The following is an 18,924-nucleotide window of genomic DNA, read 5'->3' on the forward strand; positions in this document are numbered from 1 at the left end:
CATGCAGTGGGCGCTTTAATGAACAAATAAAGGAATGAATAAATGAATGGGAGTAAATGGGTTGGCTGTTCCAAAGAGAAGTAAATTTGGGGTAGAGGATCTGTCTCTCTGTAAGATCCTAGCCTGAGACAGCTGCACCTCTTTCTGGGGACACAAGGGGGCGTTATCAGTGCAAAACCGGGTTTGAGAGGCAGAAGGGATCAAAACACCTCTTGGTAAAACTGGCCTGATGCTTCCGTCAGAAGGGACTCAGTCCTTCTAGGGCACAGATCAGCCTCCCCTTCCACTCAGGCAGTGGATTACAAGATTAAGAACTTGCTAACAGTGACAATCAGGTTACAGAGGTGGTGAGCTCCGCCTGCTGCAGGTGTGCAAGCAGCTGCAAGCCTTTTCCCAAAAGACTGCTGGCTGCTGGTCTCCTGACCGCCTTCGGTGGCTGTTGGCTAGGGGCCTCCCCGACACCTGCCTGAGAGGGACAAGGGAAGCTTTTAACTCTCTTTGGAAACTTCTGTCCTCTTCCCACAAGGAGCTCCTTCATCAGATAACAACCGAGAAAAGTTTTCCCCCAAACAGCTCTGGGTTTTTATAATAATTTCAATTACTATTCAATTAAAATTATTATTTTATAATATTTTCAAACTTACAGAAAGTTGAAGCAGTAGCACCAAACCATTTGAAAGTAAGCCCTTCTCCCTAAACCATTTGAAAGTAAATTACTAAGATGATACTCCATCACCTCCAAATATTTTGTGCGTGTGCCTTCCAAATAAGGACATTCTCTGCATACCCACAAGCACCAAAATTGGAAAATTCACATCCGTGCATTGTAACCATTTGATCTGCACCGTAACCACTCCATCCTCATTAAAGTTTCACCAGCTATCTCAATAATGCCTTTTAGAGCAAGGGATCCAGTCCTGAGTCCATATGCATTTGCTGGTCCTGTCTGTGTAATTGTTCCCATTCTGCCCCGGCTCCTCCACTTCCACAGCTTCCTCTCCCCTGATGGGTTTGAGCATTATGGGCCATGTATGTTGTAGCAATATCCTAAAACCCCAGTGTGGCTGTGCATTCTTCCTAATTGGATTCAGGATTCCCATTTTTGGTAGAAGCGTCACAGAAATGATGCTGAATTCTACTCATTGAGCCTAGTAGGTAGTACACAGTTTCTCCTGGTCCCACTACTGGTCACATGAACTTTGATCACTTGACTAACATGGTATTTGCCAGGTTTCTTCACTTTGTTACTTTCCCCCCCCTTTTTTCTCCAGTAAGTATTTTCTAGGAGAGGTACTTTGAAATTGTGTGGATATTCCATTCCTCAGCAAAATCAGTTTTAGCATTCATCAGTGATTGAAGTATTGCTAACGTGATTCCATCGTTCCTTCTAAATTTGTCTTTAGCAATCTAACAATTAATATGAAGAATATATCTCTCCCCTCCCATTCATTTATTTCTGTGTGTAATCAAAGGAACTTGTGAGTTCCTATGTCATGTAATGGGTTATAATCCATTACTGTGACTACTTCTTTGGATACTCAAATTGTCACAGCATTGACCAGTAAAAGACCCTTTGATCTGGTTCCTGTGTCATTTTAACATGTCTTCATCCTTCTAAAAACACTTCCTTACATCCTGGCACAAGATAGTCTAGGTCAGTAGTTCTCAACCTTCCTAAAGCCATGACCCTTTAATACGGTTCCTGTGGGTTGCTACCCACAGGTTGAGAAAGGCTGGTCTAGGTTCATATTGAACTTCTGCCCCCGTTAGAACTGAGTTAGAGACCCTAACTCGATTGAGCTCACTTGTAGTACACAACATCACCTGTCTGGGTTTCCACCTCATATCTCCCAGCAGGACTCAGCACTTAGCCTACGTCTTCCAACGCCTTAGCAGTGGGAATGATGGACGTTTGTAAGAAGGAGATGCACATGAAGTTGGGGTTTTATGTGAGCGGCCCCTCACATCTTAGAGATGCACTGTGAAATTTGTGTGTGCCCTTAAAACTCAGCTGCAGATAAAGTGCTCAGACTGCAGCAAGGTTCAGTAATTGATAACCGCTGCTGTGCTCTGCTCTGCAGTGGAGTGAGTTTGGAAAATGCAGCACTCCAGAACACTCTGGGAGACTCACATCTCCCAGACCCTAATAATGCAGACTCATATTTTGATTCTGGAAGGTGTGGTCTGAGCCTTCCTCACCTGGGAACTTTCCAGGGTGTCACGTAATAGATGCGTAGTAAATGCTAACCAGATAACATCCTTACTCCAACCTGGCTGTCTCCACCCAGCAATCCCTCCCTCTCCTCCTTTTCCCATTTTTATGCCTGGCTCTTCCTCCCAATTCCTCTGGCTCCAAGTTTCTCTTCCCTCTCCTCTGTCTTTATGTTCTCTCTTTAACTTCCACCCTGGGTGTCTCTCAAATTCCATCTCTACCTGCCACTACACTGGGCCAACGCCTCCATCACCCCATGCCTGGACTGCTCAGAGGGTCTCTCTCCAGTCTGTGGCTCACCCCCAGGTATTCCAGGCTACACTCCAAACCCCTCAGTGAATCTACAGCTCCTCAGCCTGCACTCAAGGCCCACAATCTTCTACACTGTGGGATAGCCTGTGCCCAGGTAAAACCCAGAACCCACATTTTAACTTGCTTGCCCTGAGGAATCCTGCTTCACCATAGAATATTAACAAAGCCACCCCAAGTATTTTAAGGTTAGTATTTCGTGTTGTGTCATTTTCTATCCTTTCCCTTGAAACCTAATTTGTATCTTTATATTCAAAGTGGGCTTATTGTAAACAGCATATAATTGGGTCTTGCATTTTTTTTAATCAAATCATAGCTGTGTACATTAATGCAATCATGGGGTACAATGTGCTGGTTTCATATGCAATTTGAACTGTTTTCATCAAACTGGTTTACATAGCCTTCATGGTGCTTTCTTAGTTATTGTGTTAAGACATGTATAGTCTACTCCTAGTAAATTTCACACGTACCCTTGTGAGATGCACCATCTGCCTTTTAACTAGGGAACTGGTATCATTTAAAATTAATATGGATATTAAAATGATTTGAATTAAATATTGCTACTTGCTTTCCACTCCTCCTACCTAGTTTTTGTTCATTTTCTACCTCCTTTTCTGCCTTTGGTGGACCAAATGAGTATGTATGAGTATGTTTGACCAAATAATTCTATTTGATGGTCCTTGTATTTCACCTTCATTTCTGAAAATGAATAGCTTCTTCAAGATAGAGTGTGCATATCCTAAAATCACTGTTTTATTTTTATTTTTATTTTTTTTTTGAGACAGAGCCTCAAGCTGTGCCCCTGGGTAGAGTGCTATGGCATCACAGCTCACAGCAACCTCCAACTCCTAGGCTCAATTGAGTCTCCTGCCTCCACTGCCCAAGTAGCTGGGACTACAGGCGCCCACCATAACGCCCGGCTATTTTTTGGTTGCAGCCCTCATTGTTGTTTGGCGGGCCTGGGCTGGTTTCGAACCCAACAGCTCAGGTGTATGTGGCTGGCACCTTAGCCACTTGATCCACAGGCGCCGAGCCAAAATCACTGTTTTAAATGATATAATTCAGGATATAATTCAGCCATCACCACTATCTAATTTTAGAGCATTTTAATCACCCCATAAAGAAGCCCCAGATCCATTTCACAGGCACTCACTGCTCATTCCATTCCTCCCCAAGCCTTAGGCTATCACCAATCTACTTTCTATCTCTATAGATTTGCCTCTCGATATTTCATAGGATTAGAATCAAACACTATGTGACCTTTTGTGTCTGACTTTTTTCATTTAGCTTGTTTTTGAAGTTCATCTGGGTTGTATCTTATCTTGGTACTTCATTCCTTCTTATAACTGAATAATATTCCACTGTGTGGATGCCTTAGTCTATTTTGTGTTGCTATAACAGAATGCCCAAGACTGGGTAATTTATAAACAACGAAAGTTTATCTGGCTTACAGCTCCAGAGACTGGGAAGTCCAAGAGCACGTTGCTGGCGTCCGGCAAGGGCCTTCCTGTTGGATCATCCCACGGGGGAGGTCAAATTAAGAATTAATATTAGAAGGGCAAAAGAGCACAGAACAAAAGAACAGGAGGGAGCTTAATTTTCTCTTACATGTATAACAAACTCACTCTTGTGATACTAACTCTCTCTGGTGATAATGACATGAATCCATTCATGAGGGCACAGGGCTCATGACCTAATCATCTCTGATCAGGGTCTGCCTCCTACCATTGTTGCATTAGGAACTAAGTTCCCAGCAGGTGAACTTTGGAGGACACATTTAAAGCTTAGCCATGGCTATTCCACATTTTGTTTATCCATTCTTCTGTTGACGAAGATCTGGGTTATTTTCACTCTGCGGCTATTATGAATAATGCTGCTATGAACATTCAAATGCAAGTTTTTTGTGTGGAAATTTGTTTTCAATTCTCTTTGGCCCTCTTCCACCTGTGAGTGGGATTTCTGGATCATGTGGTAAGTCTATGTTTACCTTTTTAACAAACTGCCAGATGGTTCTTCATAGCAGCTGCACTGCTTCGTAATCTGATCTGCAATGTATTAGGGTTCCAATTTCTACACATCTTCCCCAATGTTGCTTGTTTCTTCACTTTTAATCCTTGAAAGTCAACTTGACTCTGTATAGACTACTAGGTTGATAATTTTTTCCTTTCAGTTCTTTAGAAATATTGTTCCACTTTCTTCTGGCTTTCATAGTTTCCAATGAAAAGCTACTTGTTATTCTTTTCCTTTCCTTGATTCTCTGTACATAATTTGTGCTTTTTCTCTGGCTGCTTTTAAGAGTTTCTTTTTATCACGATTTTTATTATAGTGTCATTTTTAAATATTTATTGTGCTTTGGCTCATTTGAGCTTCTTGATTCTGTGGAGTAATAGTTTTGGCAATTTTTAAAAAAATGTTTGGCCATTATTTCTTTGGATAGTTTTTCAGACTCTCTTAACCATTCTTTTTACCTCTGCACTGGGGGCTTCAATTATATAAATATTAGGCCCCTTGTTCCACAACTCACAGATGTTCTTCCTTATTCCCATCCTTCTCTTCTTCCTTCTCTTTTTCTCCTCTTTTTCCTCCCTATCCTCCTCCACCTACATTTTCTCTCTTTAGTTTATTTTGGGGAACTTTTATTACTATTCTGGGTCTGGCTTACTATTAATACCATTCACATTCTCAGATATTCTACTTTAAATTACTAGATGTCTGATTTGGGGCATTTTAAATGTTTTATCTCTCTTTTATGTGTCTATGCTTTTTTAAAATCTCCTCCAACATAATAAGCATTTATTTAATAGCAGCTTTAATATAATTCTCCTAATTTTACCATCTGTGTCATTTTTGGGTCCGTTTCAATTGAATGAGTTCATGTTCACTATAGGACACATTGTCTTGTTTCTTTGCATGCCTGGCAATTAAAAAAAAATATCTAGCATGAATTTTATGTTAGGTGATAGATTTCTTTGATGTCCTTTAAATATTTTTGAACTTTGTTCTGAGATGCATTTAAATTACACAAATTAGGGCACAATTTGATATGTTTGAGGCTTGATTTTAAACTTCACTATTTAGGAACAGAACATCCTTTAGTCTAGACCCACTAATGAGGAAATAGCCTTGCAAGCAGTCTAATTAATACCCGGTGTGTTGGGAGGTCTTCCCACTCTGGCGGGTGTGAATATAAACCATCTGTGTGCATTTTAGGAACTGTTCTCTCCCCTTCTTTTCAGTAGTTCCTTCTCAAACCTTGGGTAGTTTCCTCATTTGCATATGCTGATCAGTACTTATCTCAGCATTTGAAAGGAACCTTTGACAGCTCTCTAGAACTCACTCTGTGCAGCACTCTACTCTCTGGTACTCTGCCCTGTAAATTCTAACCTCTATGAATTCTTAGTTCTGCCTCCTCCTTGAGGAGTCATCTCCTTGAAGAGGCTACTATTCCCTGTTTTTGTTCCCTCTGTTTTGTGGCCTGGAAACTTTCACCAGAAAATAAGCTTGGGTATCATAGGGCTCTCTTGACTTGTTTCCATCCTTTCAGGGATCATAGTACTATGCCCCTGTTGTTCAATAACTAAAAGAATGTTTCATATAATTTTTTTCTTTCAGTTTTTTAAAACTAAAAAACTCTGTGTGTGTGTGTTGATCTGGTCCCTGATACTCTATTCTGACCAGAAGAAAAAGTCTCTCTTATTTTTTTATTAAACCTTTAACAATTTGCTTAGTGAAAATGGCTTCTCATTGTTTTAAATTTTTAACATGTTTCCTTACTATCAAAATTTTACATTTTTTTTGAATGTATACACTCACTATTTTTGTTCTCTCTCTCATACACAAAGCCAAGTATAATGCCTGTTTTATCAGTCGTTCACATGTCCTTTGTTCATTTTTCCAGTGGGGATGTCTTACTGTTTTCTTATTGATTTTTTTTTATTTGCTCTTTCTATAGATAGCCATTACCCTTTATCAATTTGTCTTGCAGATAATTTATCATTTGTTACTTTGAAAAATAAATCATTTTACTGCAATATACACATAGAAAAGTACACACAAGTTATAAGTGAATTATTTGATGATTTATCACATAAACATACCTCTGTGACCACTAAGGTCAATAATTAGAGCCTCACTAGCACCCCAGAAGGCCCATGCTATTCAATACTCCTACTTTCTTGCCCAAAGTTAACCAATAGCCTATCCTCTGGCAGTATCAATTAAGTTTGCCTGTTTGAACTTTATATAAATAGAATTATATGGTGTATATATCCTTTTGTGTATGACTTCTTTAATTCAGCATTATGATTGTGACATACAGAATGGACATAAAGTTCATATGCAATTTCAAGCTTTATGTCCATCCATATATTTGCATTATTGCATGCTATAATAATTTATCCATTTCCATTGTTGTTTGAATATACAATTATCTGTTTTACCATCGATGTTATTACCAGTTTTGAGTTATTTTGGAAAATACTGTCCTTTTGTTTTTCACATTTAAATCTAAAGTCCACCTGGCACTGATGTTTTCATATGGTGTGAGGTAGGGGTCTTGGCTTATTTTTCTTTTTCCCATATGATTATTCAGCAGATTCAACTCTACTTATTCAGCTTTATTCCACTGGAATATTTTCCTACCTTTGTTTTAAAATCACTGTTATGGGCTGAATATTTGTGTCCCTCCTCCCCAAATTCATATGTTGAAACCCTATCTCCCAATGTAATGCTTTAAGGATGTGTGGCCTTTAAGAGGTGACTAGGTCATGAGGGTGGAGTCCTCCTGAACTGAGTTAGTGCCCTTATAAAGTCCTCCAGAGAGCTCTCTCATACCTTCTGCCACATGAAGGCACAGCAAGAAGATACTGTCTATGAATCTGGATATGGGCTCCAGCAGACATGGAGTCTGCTAGCACTTTGATCTTGGACTGTTCAGCCTCCAGGACATTGGCAAATGTTTGTTGTTTAAACCAACCAGTCTATGAATAAGTAAATGCACTGTCTTAATTACTGCAAGGCAAGTTTTTGATATCTACTAGTGCACATATTATAACCTTGTTCTTATCTTTGCTACATTTTATTTCCTGTGATCACATCCTTTCCTCTCTAATACCTAGTTAAACTAAGCTTTTGCCCTTATTCAGTCCATCATGAACATGGAGATCAGCTTTTGTTCCTTGCAAACCAAAACACTAGTAATCCAAATCAAGGCAGACTTAGATTCTCTGCTGTGGAAGCTTCCAGTGCTCATACCTGGAGACTCCTAACCCACACTTCCCCATGTCCCTGTATTTCTCAACTGACAAGCATGAGAATCTTACCTCTGCCACTAATTGTGAGACTTTGGGCAAGTTGCTTCTCTTTCTGGACGTCTGTTTCCTCGTCATACAATGGGAGTAACTATAATATTTAACTTAGAGGTTCTTGTGAAAATTAAATGAGATTATGTAAAATGTTTAACACATGCAGTAATTGACAGAGATCACCATTACCATCACTACCATCATCATCATCACTTCATACTGCCTATTACTGGGAGTGGACACACCTCTAAGTTGATCACCTTGCCACATTTACACTGATCATGTGGGCCCTTCTGAGAATGGGGCTTCTTCTTTGTTCCTGTGCCAAGCCCTGATTTACCCCCATCTTTCTGTCTTCCCACCCTCTTCTAGTTGTCCAGACCTTGGCTTCAGAGACTTAATCTTCTCCCATGTGTTGTTAGTGGGCTTAGCTCTGGACAAGTTTCAAGAATGGAGGCAAATGTTAGCATCACAGAGAGGCATTCCTTGTCTGCACCCCCATCCCATTATCTCATGACCCTATTTCATCTCTCTTTCCAGTTTACTTTTCTTTCTAAAGCTTAGTACCTACCATTAGAATACACATACACACACACACACACACACACACACACACACAGTCAGCCACTAGAATGTAACCTCAATGAAGGATATGTCTCCAGCATCTAAAACAGTGGGTGGCACACAGTAGGTGCTCAATAAATTTTACTTGATCGTATGAATGAATCTTGTATCTGTTTGCCCACTTCAAGGCTGAGGCCAGCTCTACCCCTCTTTTGACAACATTATACACCCACTCATTGGATATTTACTGAGCATTGACTATCTGTCTGATTCCTAGCATCTATTACAGTTTGAATTGTGTCCCATGAGAGATATGTTGAAGTCCTAACCTCAAGTACCTCAAAATGTGATCTTATTTGCAAATAAGGTTTTTTTCATATATAATTACTTGAGATGAGGTTATATTAGAATAGGGTATATATATATATAAAGAAGAGTCACAAGGACACAGACACATGAGGGGATATAGTGTACAATGATGAAGGCAAAGATTGAGTCCTGAAGTTGCAAGTTAAGGATGCCAAGAATTTCTGCTAAACCACTAGAAGTTAGGAAAAATCAAGGAAAGATTCTCCCCTACAGGTGTCAGAGGGAACAAGACCCTGCTGACATCTTGATTTTGAACTTCTAGCTTCTAGTACTGAGAGAAGATACATTCCTGATATTTTGAGGCACACTGTGATCATTGATTACATTGGGTCTAGGGAACTAACATGGCAGCCCTCTGCTCCACATGCTTGATGAGGCCCTAAATCCTTATCCCTGCCTGGAGTTGCCCATTCGATCAACATACTTGATTTCCAGTGATAGAAACAGGAAGATTAAGCTGAAAGGAAAACAAGCAATGTATGGAATCTCCTGGAAGGCTGACGAGGGAGTCTGGGAGTGAGCTGGCATCAAGGAAGGAAAATACTAGAAACAGCCTAGATCCATCCAGGAGACCCACTGAGTGTGTCATGGGTGCTTGTGGGTGCCTGTGAGTGTGTGGAAGATAAGATGCTTCCAATGACCCCAAACTCCTGCTGTTCACACCCTTGTGTCATTCCTCCCACCTGAATTGTGTGCTGGGCTCAGTGACTTGGCTCTAATTCATATATTACCACAAAAAGTGATGAGGGGCTGGGTACAGTGGCTCACATCTGTAATCCCAGCTCTTTGGGAGGCTAAGGAAGGAGAAGTGCATGAGGCCAGGAGTTTGAGACTAGCCCGGACAACATAGCAAGACTCCATCTCTACAACAATTTTAAAACTTAGCCAGGCATAGTGATGTATGTCTGTAGTTCCAGCTACTTGGGAGCCTCACAAAGAAGCGATGAGGGATGTTAATTCTGATATTAGGTTATAACAAGCCTTGACTTCCACCTTTCTCATGCTCTCATGCTTTCTGGCTGGCTTGCTCTGATGGAAGCCAGCTGCCATGCTAGGGGCTGCCCTTTGGAGAGAACTGCATGGCAAAGGACTGAGGAAGGCTCCCACCAAGGGCAAGTGAGCAACCAAAGCCCTCATTTCAGCATCCCATGGAGAACCAATCTTCTAACAACCACATAAGTGAGCTTAGATGCCAGACCTTTCCCATTTAAGCCTCACAGTGAAAATGCAGCCCTGGCTGTCACCTTGACTGCAGCCTTGTGGGAGACCTTGAGCCAGAGGACTCCGCTAAGAAGTGCATGGATTTATGGCCCATAGATACCAAAGACCATAAATGTTTGGTCTTGTCAGCTGCTCAGTTTGGGAGTAATTCGTGGTGCAGCAATAACTAATTATATAATAATACAAGGTACAAGCACTGCATGAAGCCTTGGTAACCAGGTTGGTGACTTGTGGTTACCGCTCACCTTTTCAGAGCAAATCACTTACTTTCCTTGCTGTAGATATAAAAACTCTTAGGTATAAACATTTGATTGGCTGAGTTCAGGTCACATGCTGGAAGAAAGGGATACAGATACTGCATGGCCAAAAAAGAATAGAAAAAATCAGTCTTGTTTAGGTTTCCTGTTTGTCTTCTTAGTTATTATTATTTATCTATGCCACAAACTCATTAAAGTCTTGTCCCCTAGACTGTAAGCTCCTGAAGGCAAAAACTGGCCTGTTTGCTATTAATTCTCCTGCATCAAACACAGGACCTGATGCATAGTAGGTGCTCATTAAAAGATGGATGGATGGATGAATGTTTGGCACCGCTCACTCCAATTTCCCAGCATTGTTTCTTTGATATAGAGCAATATTTTCTAAACTTTTATTATAAGAAGCAGCTGGAATGCTTCTTAAAAATTCAGAATTATATGCTCCATCACAGGTCTGAGGTGAGGCCCAGGAAATTGGATTTTAACAAGGGCCCCATGTTATTTTTATGTACAGGTGAGTTTAGGTAAACCTGGAGCTATAACATAAATTGCCTTTAAGACCTTATGCCCTTCAGTCCATCTGCATGTTTTGTAGCCTTCTTCTCTAGGGCAGATAACACTTGTTTATTTCCTTTTTCTTTGCAAGACCTACTGGTCCTACCCTCTGGTAATCTACAGGGCATTCTCTCTGCTTTCTCCATGACCATCAAACATTGGCCCTACCATGGACACTGAGGAACTCTTATTCGGGACTGTGTATGGAGCATCAGCCTCTTTAGCATCCACCATCCTGAGCCCACTCAGTAAAAAGATGATGATTATGAAAGGGATTCCCATCTGCTAAGTGCCAGATGAGCAGTAGGGATGGTGAGGTCCACAGGAATTAATATGGGGAGTGAGGCCAAGAGTGGGTGCATTCAGGGAGGTCTGCATGGAGGAGGAGTAACTTAAGCTGAGCTTCAAGGAAAGACTGTTGGAGCCTATGAAGAAGAGATGACCAAATGGAGAAAAGAAGAGGAAAGAGGATGCCAGGTAGGAGGGATTGCGTGACAAAACGTGCAGCAGTGAAACTAGGTGTGGCAGGGGTTCTGGTTGTCTCTTAACTACATAAGAAATCACCGCCAAATTTAGTAACTTGAAATAACAATTATTTTATTTTCTCTCACATTTTCTGGGGGGTCAGGAAATAGTGAAAGGCTCAGGTAGATGATTACAGTTTGGCTCCTAGGGCTCTGCTGAGTCACTGGCTGAGCTGGTGCAGTGGGGTGCCAGCAGGGTTTCTCTCTGTCTTTGTGGAGTCTCAGGACCTGTCCATGTGGTCTCTGCACAGACTAGTCTGGGCTTCCTCACAGTATGGCAGCCTCCAGGCAATCAGCTGCCTTACAAAGTGGCTTATAGCTCCAAAGGCAAATGCCCAAAGAGAACCAGTGGGAAGTTAGTTCTCCTTTTATGATCTAACCTTGGAAATCAGATACGGCTGCCCCTTAACCACACAGGGGTTAGGAGCACCCACTCCCTGCACAGTCAAAACTCTGTGTATAACTTCTGACTCCCCAAAACTTAACTACTATTAGGCGACTGTTGACTGAAAGCTTTACTGATGACATAAACAGCTGACTAACACACATTTTGTATGTTACATGTATTATATACTTTATTCTTACAATAAAATAAACTAGAGAAAAGAGGACGTTGGTAGGGAGGGAAAATGTATTTGCTATTCATTAAGTAGAAGTGGATCATTGTAAAAGTCTCATTGTCTTCACACTGAATAGGTGGAGGAGAAGGAGGAAGGGGAGGTCTTAGGAGCAGCACAGGCAGAAGAAAATCCATGTGTAAGTGGACCCACGGTAATGTCATTTCTGCTGTGCTCTGTAAACAATCATAAAAGCCTGTCTAGTTGGAAGAGAAGGGGACATAAACCCCACCTCTCAACAGGAGGAGTGTCAAAGTCACACTATAAGAAGGGCATGCAAGTGGGATATATTATTGTATTAGATAATACTCTTTAGAAAATACTGTCTGTCACAGTGATTCTGAGGGACCTATGGGAGACCGTTTTAGACCAAAGGGGTCTAGATAGTAATTTGAGGAAATTTAGGAATTTCATCCTATAGTGGTTGAGAGGAATCAGCTTGTCAGGGAGGAATATGTTTTGACTTAGCCTGAAGGCAGAGGAGAACATTGAAGGTTTGTAAAACAGGGGAGCTTTGCACCACTATGCGGGAGGTAAAAGTTGATGCTCTGCACCACTATGCGGGAGGTAAAAGTTGATGCTCGTTGGGGAAAGGATGAAGAGAGGAGAATACTTAGGGCTGGCAACAGCACCATATAGTTGTTTCAGCTTGTGTGCCTCTGGGACCCCAGGCTCTTTTTCTTCTGTGCCTGGGCTCATTCCCCCATTGGCATTGTTTTCCCAAACAATGTAGTCAAAGTTACTACTTTTCTACCTCCAAGAGTTTTGTGCGGTTCCTTTTGTTTGTTTTTATTTTTGCCCTTTTTGTGGCATCATGATTTTCCACTATTCAGGGGCCCAGCGAGGGTTTACTTCCTTCCTCCCCGTCTGTGAACAGCGCCTCCTACTGCAGCACCTTCTGCGATATTATGTTAGTTACGTAAGATGTAACCATTGGCTGAAACTGGGTGGAGCTATAATTATGTCAAATGAAAGTTTACAAAATCCATATTATATGTTTTCCTTTCTAGAAGTTCTAGGTGGCTATTTTCATCTCCGCCTTTACCCTGTTTTTTAATTTTTGTAAACATGAGTATCTTCGGTACTGAACCTTATAATTCTAATACCGTCTCTCCCATTTTAGGTATCTCCTTCTGTTGCCCGTTAGTTTTTCTGGTTCTCGCTCATGGTGCTTTGTTCAGGGTGTATTTTGTGACGTTTAACTATGAGAAGTTCATTTTCCCTGAACTTCATTTTTGCTCATTGTTGGAGGTCTGGATTAAAGTCGAGTTCTTCCAGAACAAATTTCTATTTGTTTCTGCTGTCTACTGGACTGTGTTAAGGTTAATTTTCCACTTAAGGTTTCTGTACCATTTAAGTAGTAGGGATTCTTAGGGGATATTTCATGTTCTTGTCATCTAGTATGAGGTCAGGCAGGCCAATGATCTTGCTGTCTCCTGCATTGGCCTTTGAATTTCCTTTCAACACCTGCAGTTTTGATAAGCACACTCTGGGGCCTTTGCCAGGCCATGAATTGGGCAGGTGGATACTGGTGCCAAACTCACTAGGCCTGGTGCGACCTCCTGCAGAGGGAGCCCCCAGCACTGCCTCTTCTAGCTGCAAGAGTTGGTAAGATCACTTAGCCTTCCTGTGACTCAGTTTCCTTGTGATGGAGACTGTCACAGCACCCACCCTGCAGAGCTGTGCTGAGGATTAGCCAGCTAAGCCATGAAAAGCGCTCAGCCGGGGCGCAGCCTCCAGTGACATCTCAGGGACCTTGAGCAGATGTCATCACTGAGGCCTGGAGGGTGTCATCAGCTACAGCATCCAAAGCCCCCTGGGCTACAGCAGCCAGCCCGGCTGCTAGCGGTGCGACCTGTGCAGTCACTTCATTTATTCATTCACCCATCTCTCCATCCCAAGTTACTTCTTGAGTGTTTCTCTGCCTGGACGTGATGCAGTGCTGGGGGCTGTCAGTGGATGAGGCAGTCCCTGTCCTTCCTGCATGGGGCTTGGAGTCTCTTAGGGAAGATGGATGCAGGACCCTTAGGTGGAGGAGCAAGGTTCCCACCCAGAGGGCATCTGTTAGCATTTGGAGGCATTTTTAGATGCACCACTTTGGGGGAACTCCTGGCATCTAGAGGGTAGAGGCCAGGATGCTGCTGAACATCTGATAATGTGCGAGGCAGCCCCACAAGTAAAGACCATCCTGGTGAGACAGAACATGGGAAGCACAGGCCACAGGGAGCAGTGGCCACTCCTGACACTCAGTGGCCAGGCCCAAGCCCTTGACACACATTAGCTCCTCACCATAACTCTCTAAATTACATGTGGTTATTTTTGCCTTTACACAGATGGTTCAGGAAGTGACAAGGTCATGATGCTTTGGCCAGCACACAGCCTGGCACATAGAAGGCACCACCACTTGTTAGGACAGGCACAGAGGAAGGGCTTGGGCCGTGTTTGTTGGTGAGCGAGTGAGCAGAGGAAGAAAGACTAAACCAAGGACAGACCTGGGCGTCCTACAGCAGAGCTGGGTTAGACAGAAATGACTGTCCCATGAGGCCTTCAGAATTGCGGCAGGGCCATACCTGCCATTTAAACAAGGTGAGACAGTGTCATGGACACCCAGGTGTGGTCAGGCCATGTTGCTGCACAGCCCTCTCAGTCCTTCTTGCCCTTTGATGGACAGCCTGCAACCATGATGCCCATACCAGGTGTTGCCTGCATCCTGGCTCCCTGGCCTATCACCTCACCAAGGAAGGACACGGAACTGGCACACCATTGTCCTGGGATTGCATGAGGATGACCCAGTGACCCACACTGTGCCTTCTCATAGCGCATTCTTTGAGACCCAGAGCAACACAGGAGGAGTTTAAAAGTACAGGTTCTTGGCTGGGTGTGGTGGCTCACACCTGTAATCTTAGCACTCTGGGAGGCCAAGGCAGGAGGATCAGTTGAGGCCAAGAGTTTGAGACCAGCTTGAGCAAGAGCAAGACTCTGCCTCTACAGAAAAAGAAAAACTTAGCCAGGTGTGGTGGTGCGTGCCTGTAGTCCCAGCTGCTTGTGAGGTTGAGGCAGGAGTATCCCTTGAGCCCAGGGCTTGGAGGCTGCAATGAGCTAGGATGATGCCACTGCATCCCAGCCTGGGTGACAGAGTAAGATTTTTTTCTCAAATGCCAAACCAAAACAAAAGTACAGGTCCCCGGACCCCATCACAGACTTCCTGAATCACTGAGGACTGCTTCCAGGAAGACTTGATCTGGAGGCTGCAGATTTTAACAATCTCCTTCGACAACTTTCAGGCAGGGGAAAGTATATATTTCCCAGAGAGATCCCAGCTACACTTGTGGAAGGGTGAGCTCCACCTCAACCCTTCCTTGCATAGCCTGCTCAGGGAGCCACATGACATGCTGATGCCATTGCCCCCATTTTGCAGATGAGGAAACAGAGGCCCAGAGCACTGACGTGCCTGGGTAGAACATGGGAACACCATGTGACCCAGTCTCTCTGACAGTGTCCCTCCATATGACTGGGTCCACCTGAGGTCATTAAATACAAATACTGGTGTGGGAAAGTGTGGCCTGGAAAGCGTCATTTGGGTGAGCTCACCTTGCTGAGTTGTGAAACCAGCTTCTTTTTTTCTCTTCTCTTCTCTTTCCTTCCTTCCTTCCTTCTTTGTTTCTTTTGCTGAGTCATTGATTCAAAAGAAAGGCCCATGGACATTGCTAGAATGAACTGGGGTGACACGCTGTGATTCCAGCTCCAAGGGACGAAGGAGAAGAATCAAAGGAGGGAGGCCAGGAAGAGCCCACAAGGAGTAGAGCCGTCATACTACATGAGTGCATTGATCCTCCAAGAGACCCAGACAAGGCCATGTTGCCCCTGGAGTGATGACACTTAGCTTGCCTGTAAGTACTCAGTCTTCTGTTAGCTGCTAAAAATGAGCATTTCTGGGTCTTAGGCCAGAAATCTATGCCAAGGTCCCCCAAAACATGTGTGGAGGAGAGCCTCGGGTGGCACTGGGGGCTTTGGGCTGGGTCCAGAGATCTGCATGTGACGCCCAGTTTGGCCCCTTTGCTGTGTGAGCCTGACTCAACCCCCAGCCCTCTCTGAGCCTCCGCATTATCTGTGTCATATTGGGTTGGAACTGTGGCTTTCTAAGCTTCTTATATTAGTTCCAGACTTTAAAATATTAACCTCCACACCTGACATAAGGTAGGTGCCCAAGAAATGTGCCAGGAATAAACACACTTGCTTTTATGCCAGGGGTCCCCTCTTCCTTTACCAAAACTGAGGTTGGTCTGGTATTTGGCTCTTTCTTCCCACTCAGTCTCCACCATCAGGTCCCAACTCTGGCCGAGCGCTTTCTCTAGCTCCTGCCTGTGCATAGTTTGACTCCCAGGAACACCACATGGCTGGCTTCCCTGGCCTCCCCCTACTCCTCCCTCCCTCCTGTCACCTGCAATCTTGTCCCTTCTGATTCTGCAGTTGCAGTACAGAAACACAGGGCTTCCTAAGACATAACTGGAACAATGTCTCTACTCCCAAGCTCCTGCCTTTGGCTTCAAACCACCTTCCCAGTCTGTTCCCATCATTCTCTCCAAAGAGAACCTGAATGGTTCCATGGGCACCCCCTGAGGAACTGGGAAGAGCAGGGAGGGACAAGGCCAAGCGTCTTGTGGGTCCCTTTCCCAGGTAGCTCATTGCTCAGTGGTGTGGAGGAAGGAGGAGGGACCAGCCCTAGATGCATGTTGTGTATGTCGGCAGCCCCGCCCTGAATACACAAATGTCATGATGCCAGAGCCGCCTGGGGAAGGTCAGGAGGACAGGTGTAGGGAGGGTCCTTGTTGGCCTTTTTGTGGCTGACCTGAAGACAACAATGACCTAGATTACAGCAACCAGCAGGGAGGTAAATCCCTCTTTGTTGACCAGCCATGTGGCTGAGGGAGTCCTCAACCTCCCTGAGTACTGAGTCCTCTCCTGCAGGTGGGGTTGCTGGAGGGATTCCGCGGACAATGGCGTAAAGGAGCATCACAGTATATGCTTTGCATATATTGAGCATTACCAAGGAGGGGTGGCCGCTGTCCAGAACCTGCGATCTCTGAATCCCTCCACTTCCAGTGGCTCCCGATAATGGCCTGCCGGATGAGGCTGGCTGTGTTTCTGATTTGGGCTCCAAGATGAGTATCGATCTAGGGTATGCTTTGCAAAGATGGGTGAGTGGACGCCCAGCCACTCTCCAAACTGGATCTCGGGCTCTAAATGATTCATGTGGCAGGCTGCAAATAGTACTTTACGTTCCGGTGCCTCCGAGATGCTTGGGAAAGAATACAGCCTCCTCAGCACTCTGGAACATGATGCCAAGGCTGAGATGTGGCCCTGTTTGCTAAATTTAGTTGGCTGTGCCTCCATGTCAACAGGACGTAGGGATGGGGATAGAGCTTGTCCTCATCTCTATTCAGGTGGGTGTGATGTTTTTTCTCCCTCTCAGTAAACTGGAAAGAAGGCTGGGTCAGGAAATGTGCATTTGGGCTTGACATTGTCTTTGGCTGGTTGCGTGAGTTCTCCAAGGGTTAGTTTCCCACTTGTAGGATGCAGACTTACTCAGAGTGAGTACCGGGCTGCCATGGAGCTTCCTGATTTGTCGCTGGACTCTACAGATCAAATAAAAATTGCATGGGGCCATCCATATGCTTTCAGGCTCCCAGATGGGGCATGAGGACATGTCCATCAGCTCCAAGTTCACCCCAGGGCAGCTGACTCTGGGCTTCCAGATCTCGAAGTTGCTCCTTTCCTCTCTTCTGCCCTTGGCACCTAGGACAGGCCCAGCACATGGTAGGTGCTCAGACAAGTGCTCACAGAGTGTGTGAGAGCACCATTAAATGACAAAGGCCACATCATCCAGCCAGTTCCACAAGGAAAATTCACGGAGGGAAATACCCCAAATATCTCCTTGTTTGTAGGTGAGCACTGCACCGTGACCCTCCGTGGACCATGGCCTGGAATTACAGTTTATTAATTTAATGTGATGCCAACTTCTGAACCAGCCTTGCCTTAGTTCCACCTCCATAAACATCTGTTAGAGTGAGCTGAGCCTCTAATGGCTTTGTATTAAAACAGAATCAGCATGAGAACTTTCTCCAACTTTGGGGACGCAGCTGTCACCCAAAGACTGGGAGATTCCCTTTTCCTTCTTGTCCTAGTCTGCCTCACTGATCTCAATCTTTGCTGGACCTCAGAGCAACCCACACAGAGTTCTGCTCCCATCTGCAGGGTCTTCAAGGGAAAATGTGTCTGCCTCATCCGTGGCTCACAGGTCCCACCTCTCCTTTCCACTATAGCTGGACACACAGTTCTGCTGAACATCTGCCTTAGTCACTGCTGGGTCCTCGGCACCTCGTGCAATGCTTGGCCTACATGTATCTATAGTAACTCCTCAATGAATGCTCATTGCTTGGTTTACCTGGTGTATTAGTTGAGCAGAAGGACCTCTGAAATCACAGTAGCTTAGTATATAAAAGGTGTGTTTCTTGCAAAATCTCTTCTGCAGTTGGCAATTTAGAGACTTCCTGGTTCTGTCATTACAACTTATGGCCCCACAAGTCTCCATGGCAGGTAAGGGAGAGACGGAGGAAGCACATCAGTTCTTATCTGTGTCAACCTAGAAATGACACACGTCCTCTTGACTCATAGTCCACTGACCAGAGCTAGTGAGTTCCTGCAGGGGAGGCTGGGAACTGCAAGAGAGTGTCTGCACTGCTCGGAGCGCCCTCACCACCGTCCGGTACTTGGAGCTAACGTGCCACCTGGAGACAGCACTTCAGCATCCAAAGAGGAAGCCAGGAGGATGGGACACAGCCTGGCAGCAGCCAGAGGAAGGCATGTGTCTCCCGTCTTCACACCGCGTTGTTCAGGAAGAAGCGCAGGATGGGGAAACAGATGCTCTTATGATCAGTGATGACAAAAGTGTCTGTGAAATAAGGCTCAGCCTATCTGCTGCCTCTCACAGAAGAC

The sequence above is a fragment of the Otolemur garnettii genome, unplaced genomic scaffold, assembly GCF_000181295.1.
Source record: "Otolemur garnettii isolate 467f Iridium unplaced genomic scaffold, OtoGar3 scaffold00015, whole genome shotgun sequence".
Taxonomy (NCBI): domain Eukaryota; kingdom Metazoa; phylum Chordata; class Mammalia; order Primates; family Galagidae; genus Otolemur; species Otolemur garnettii.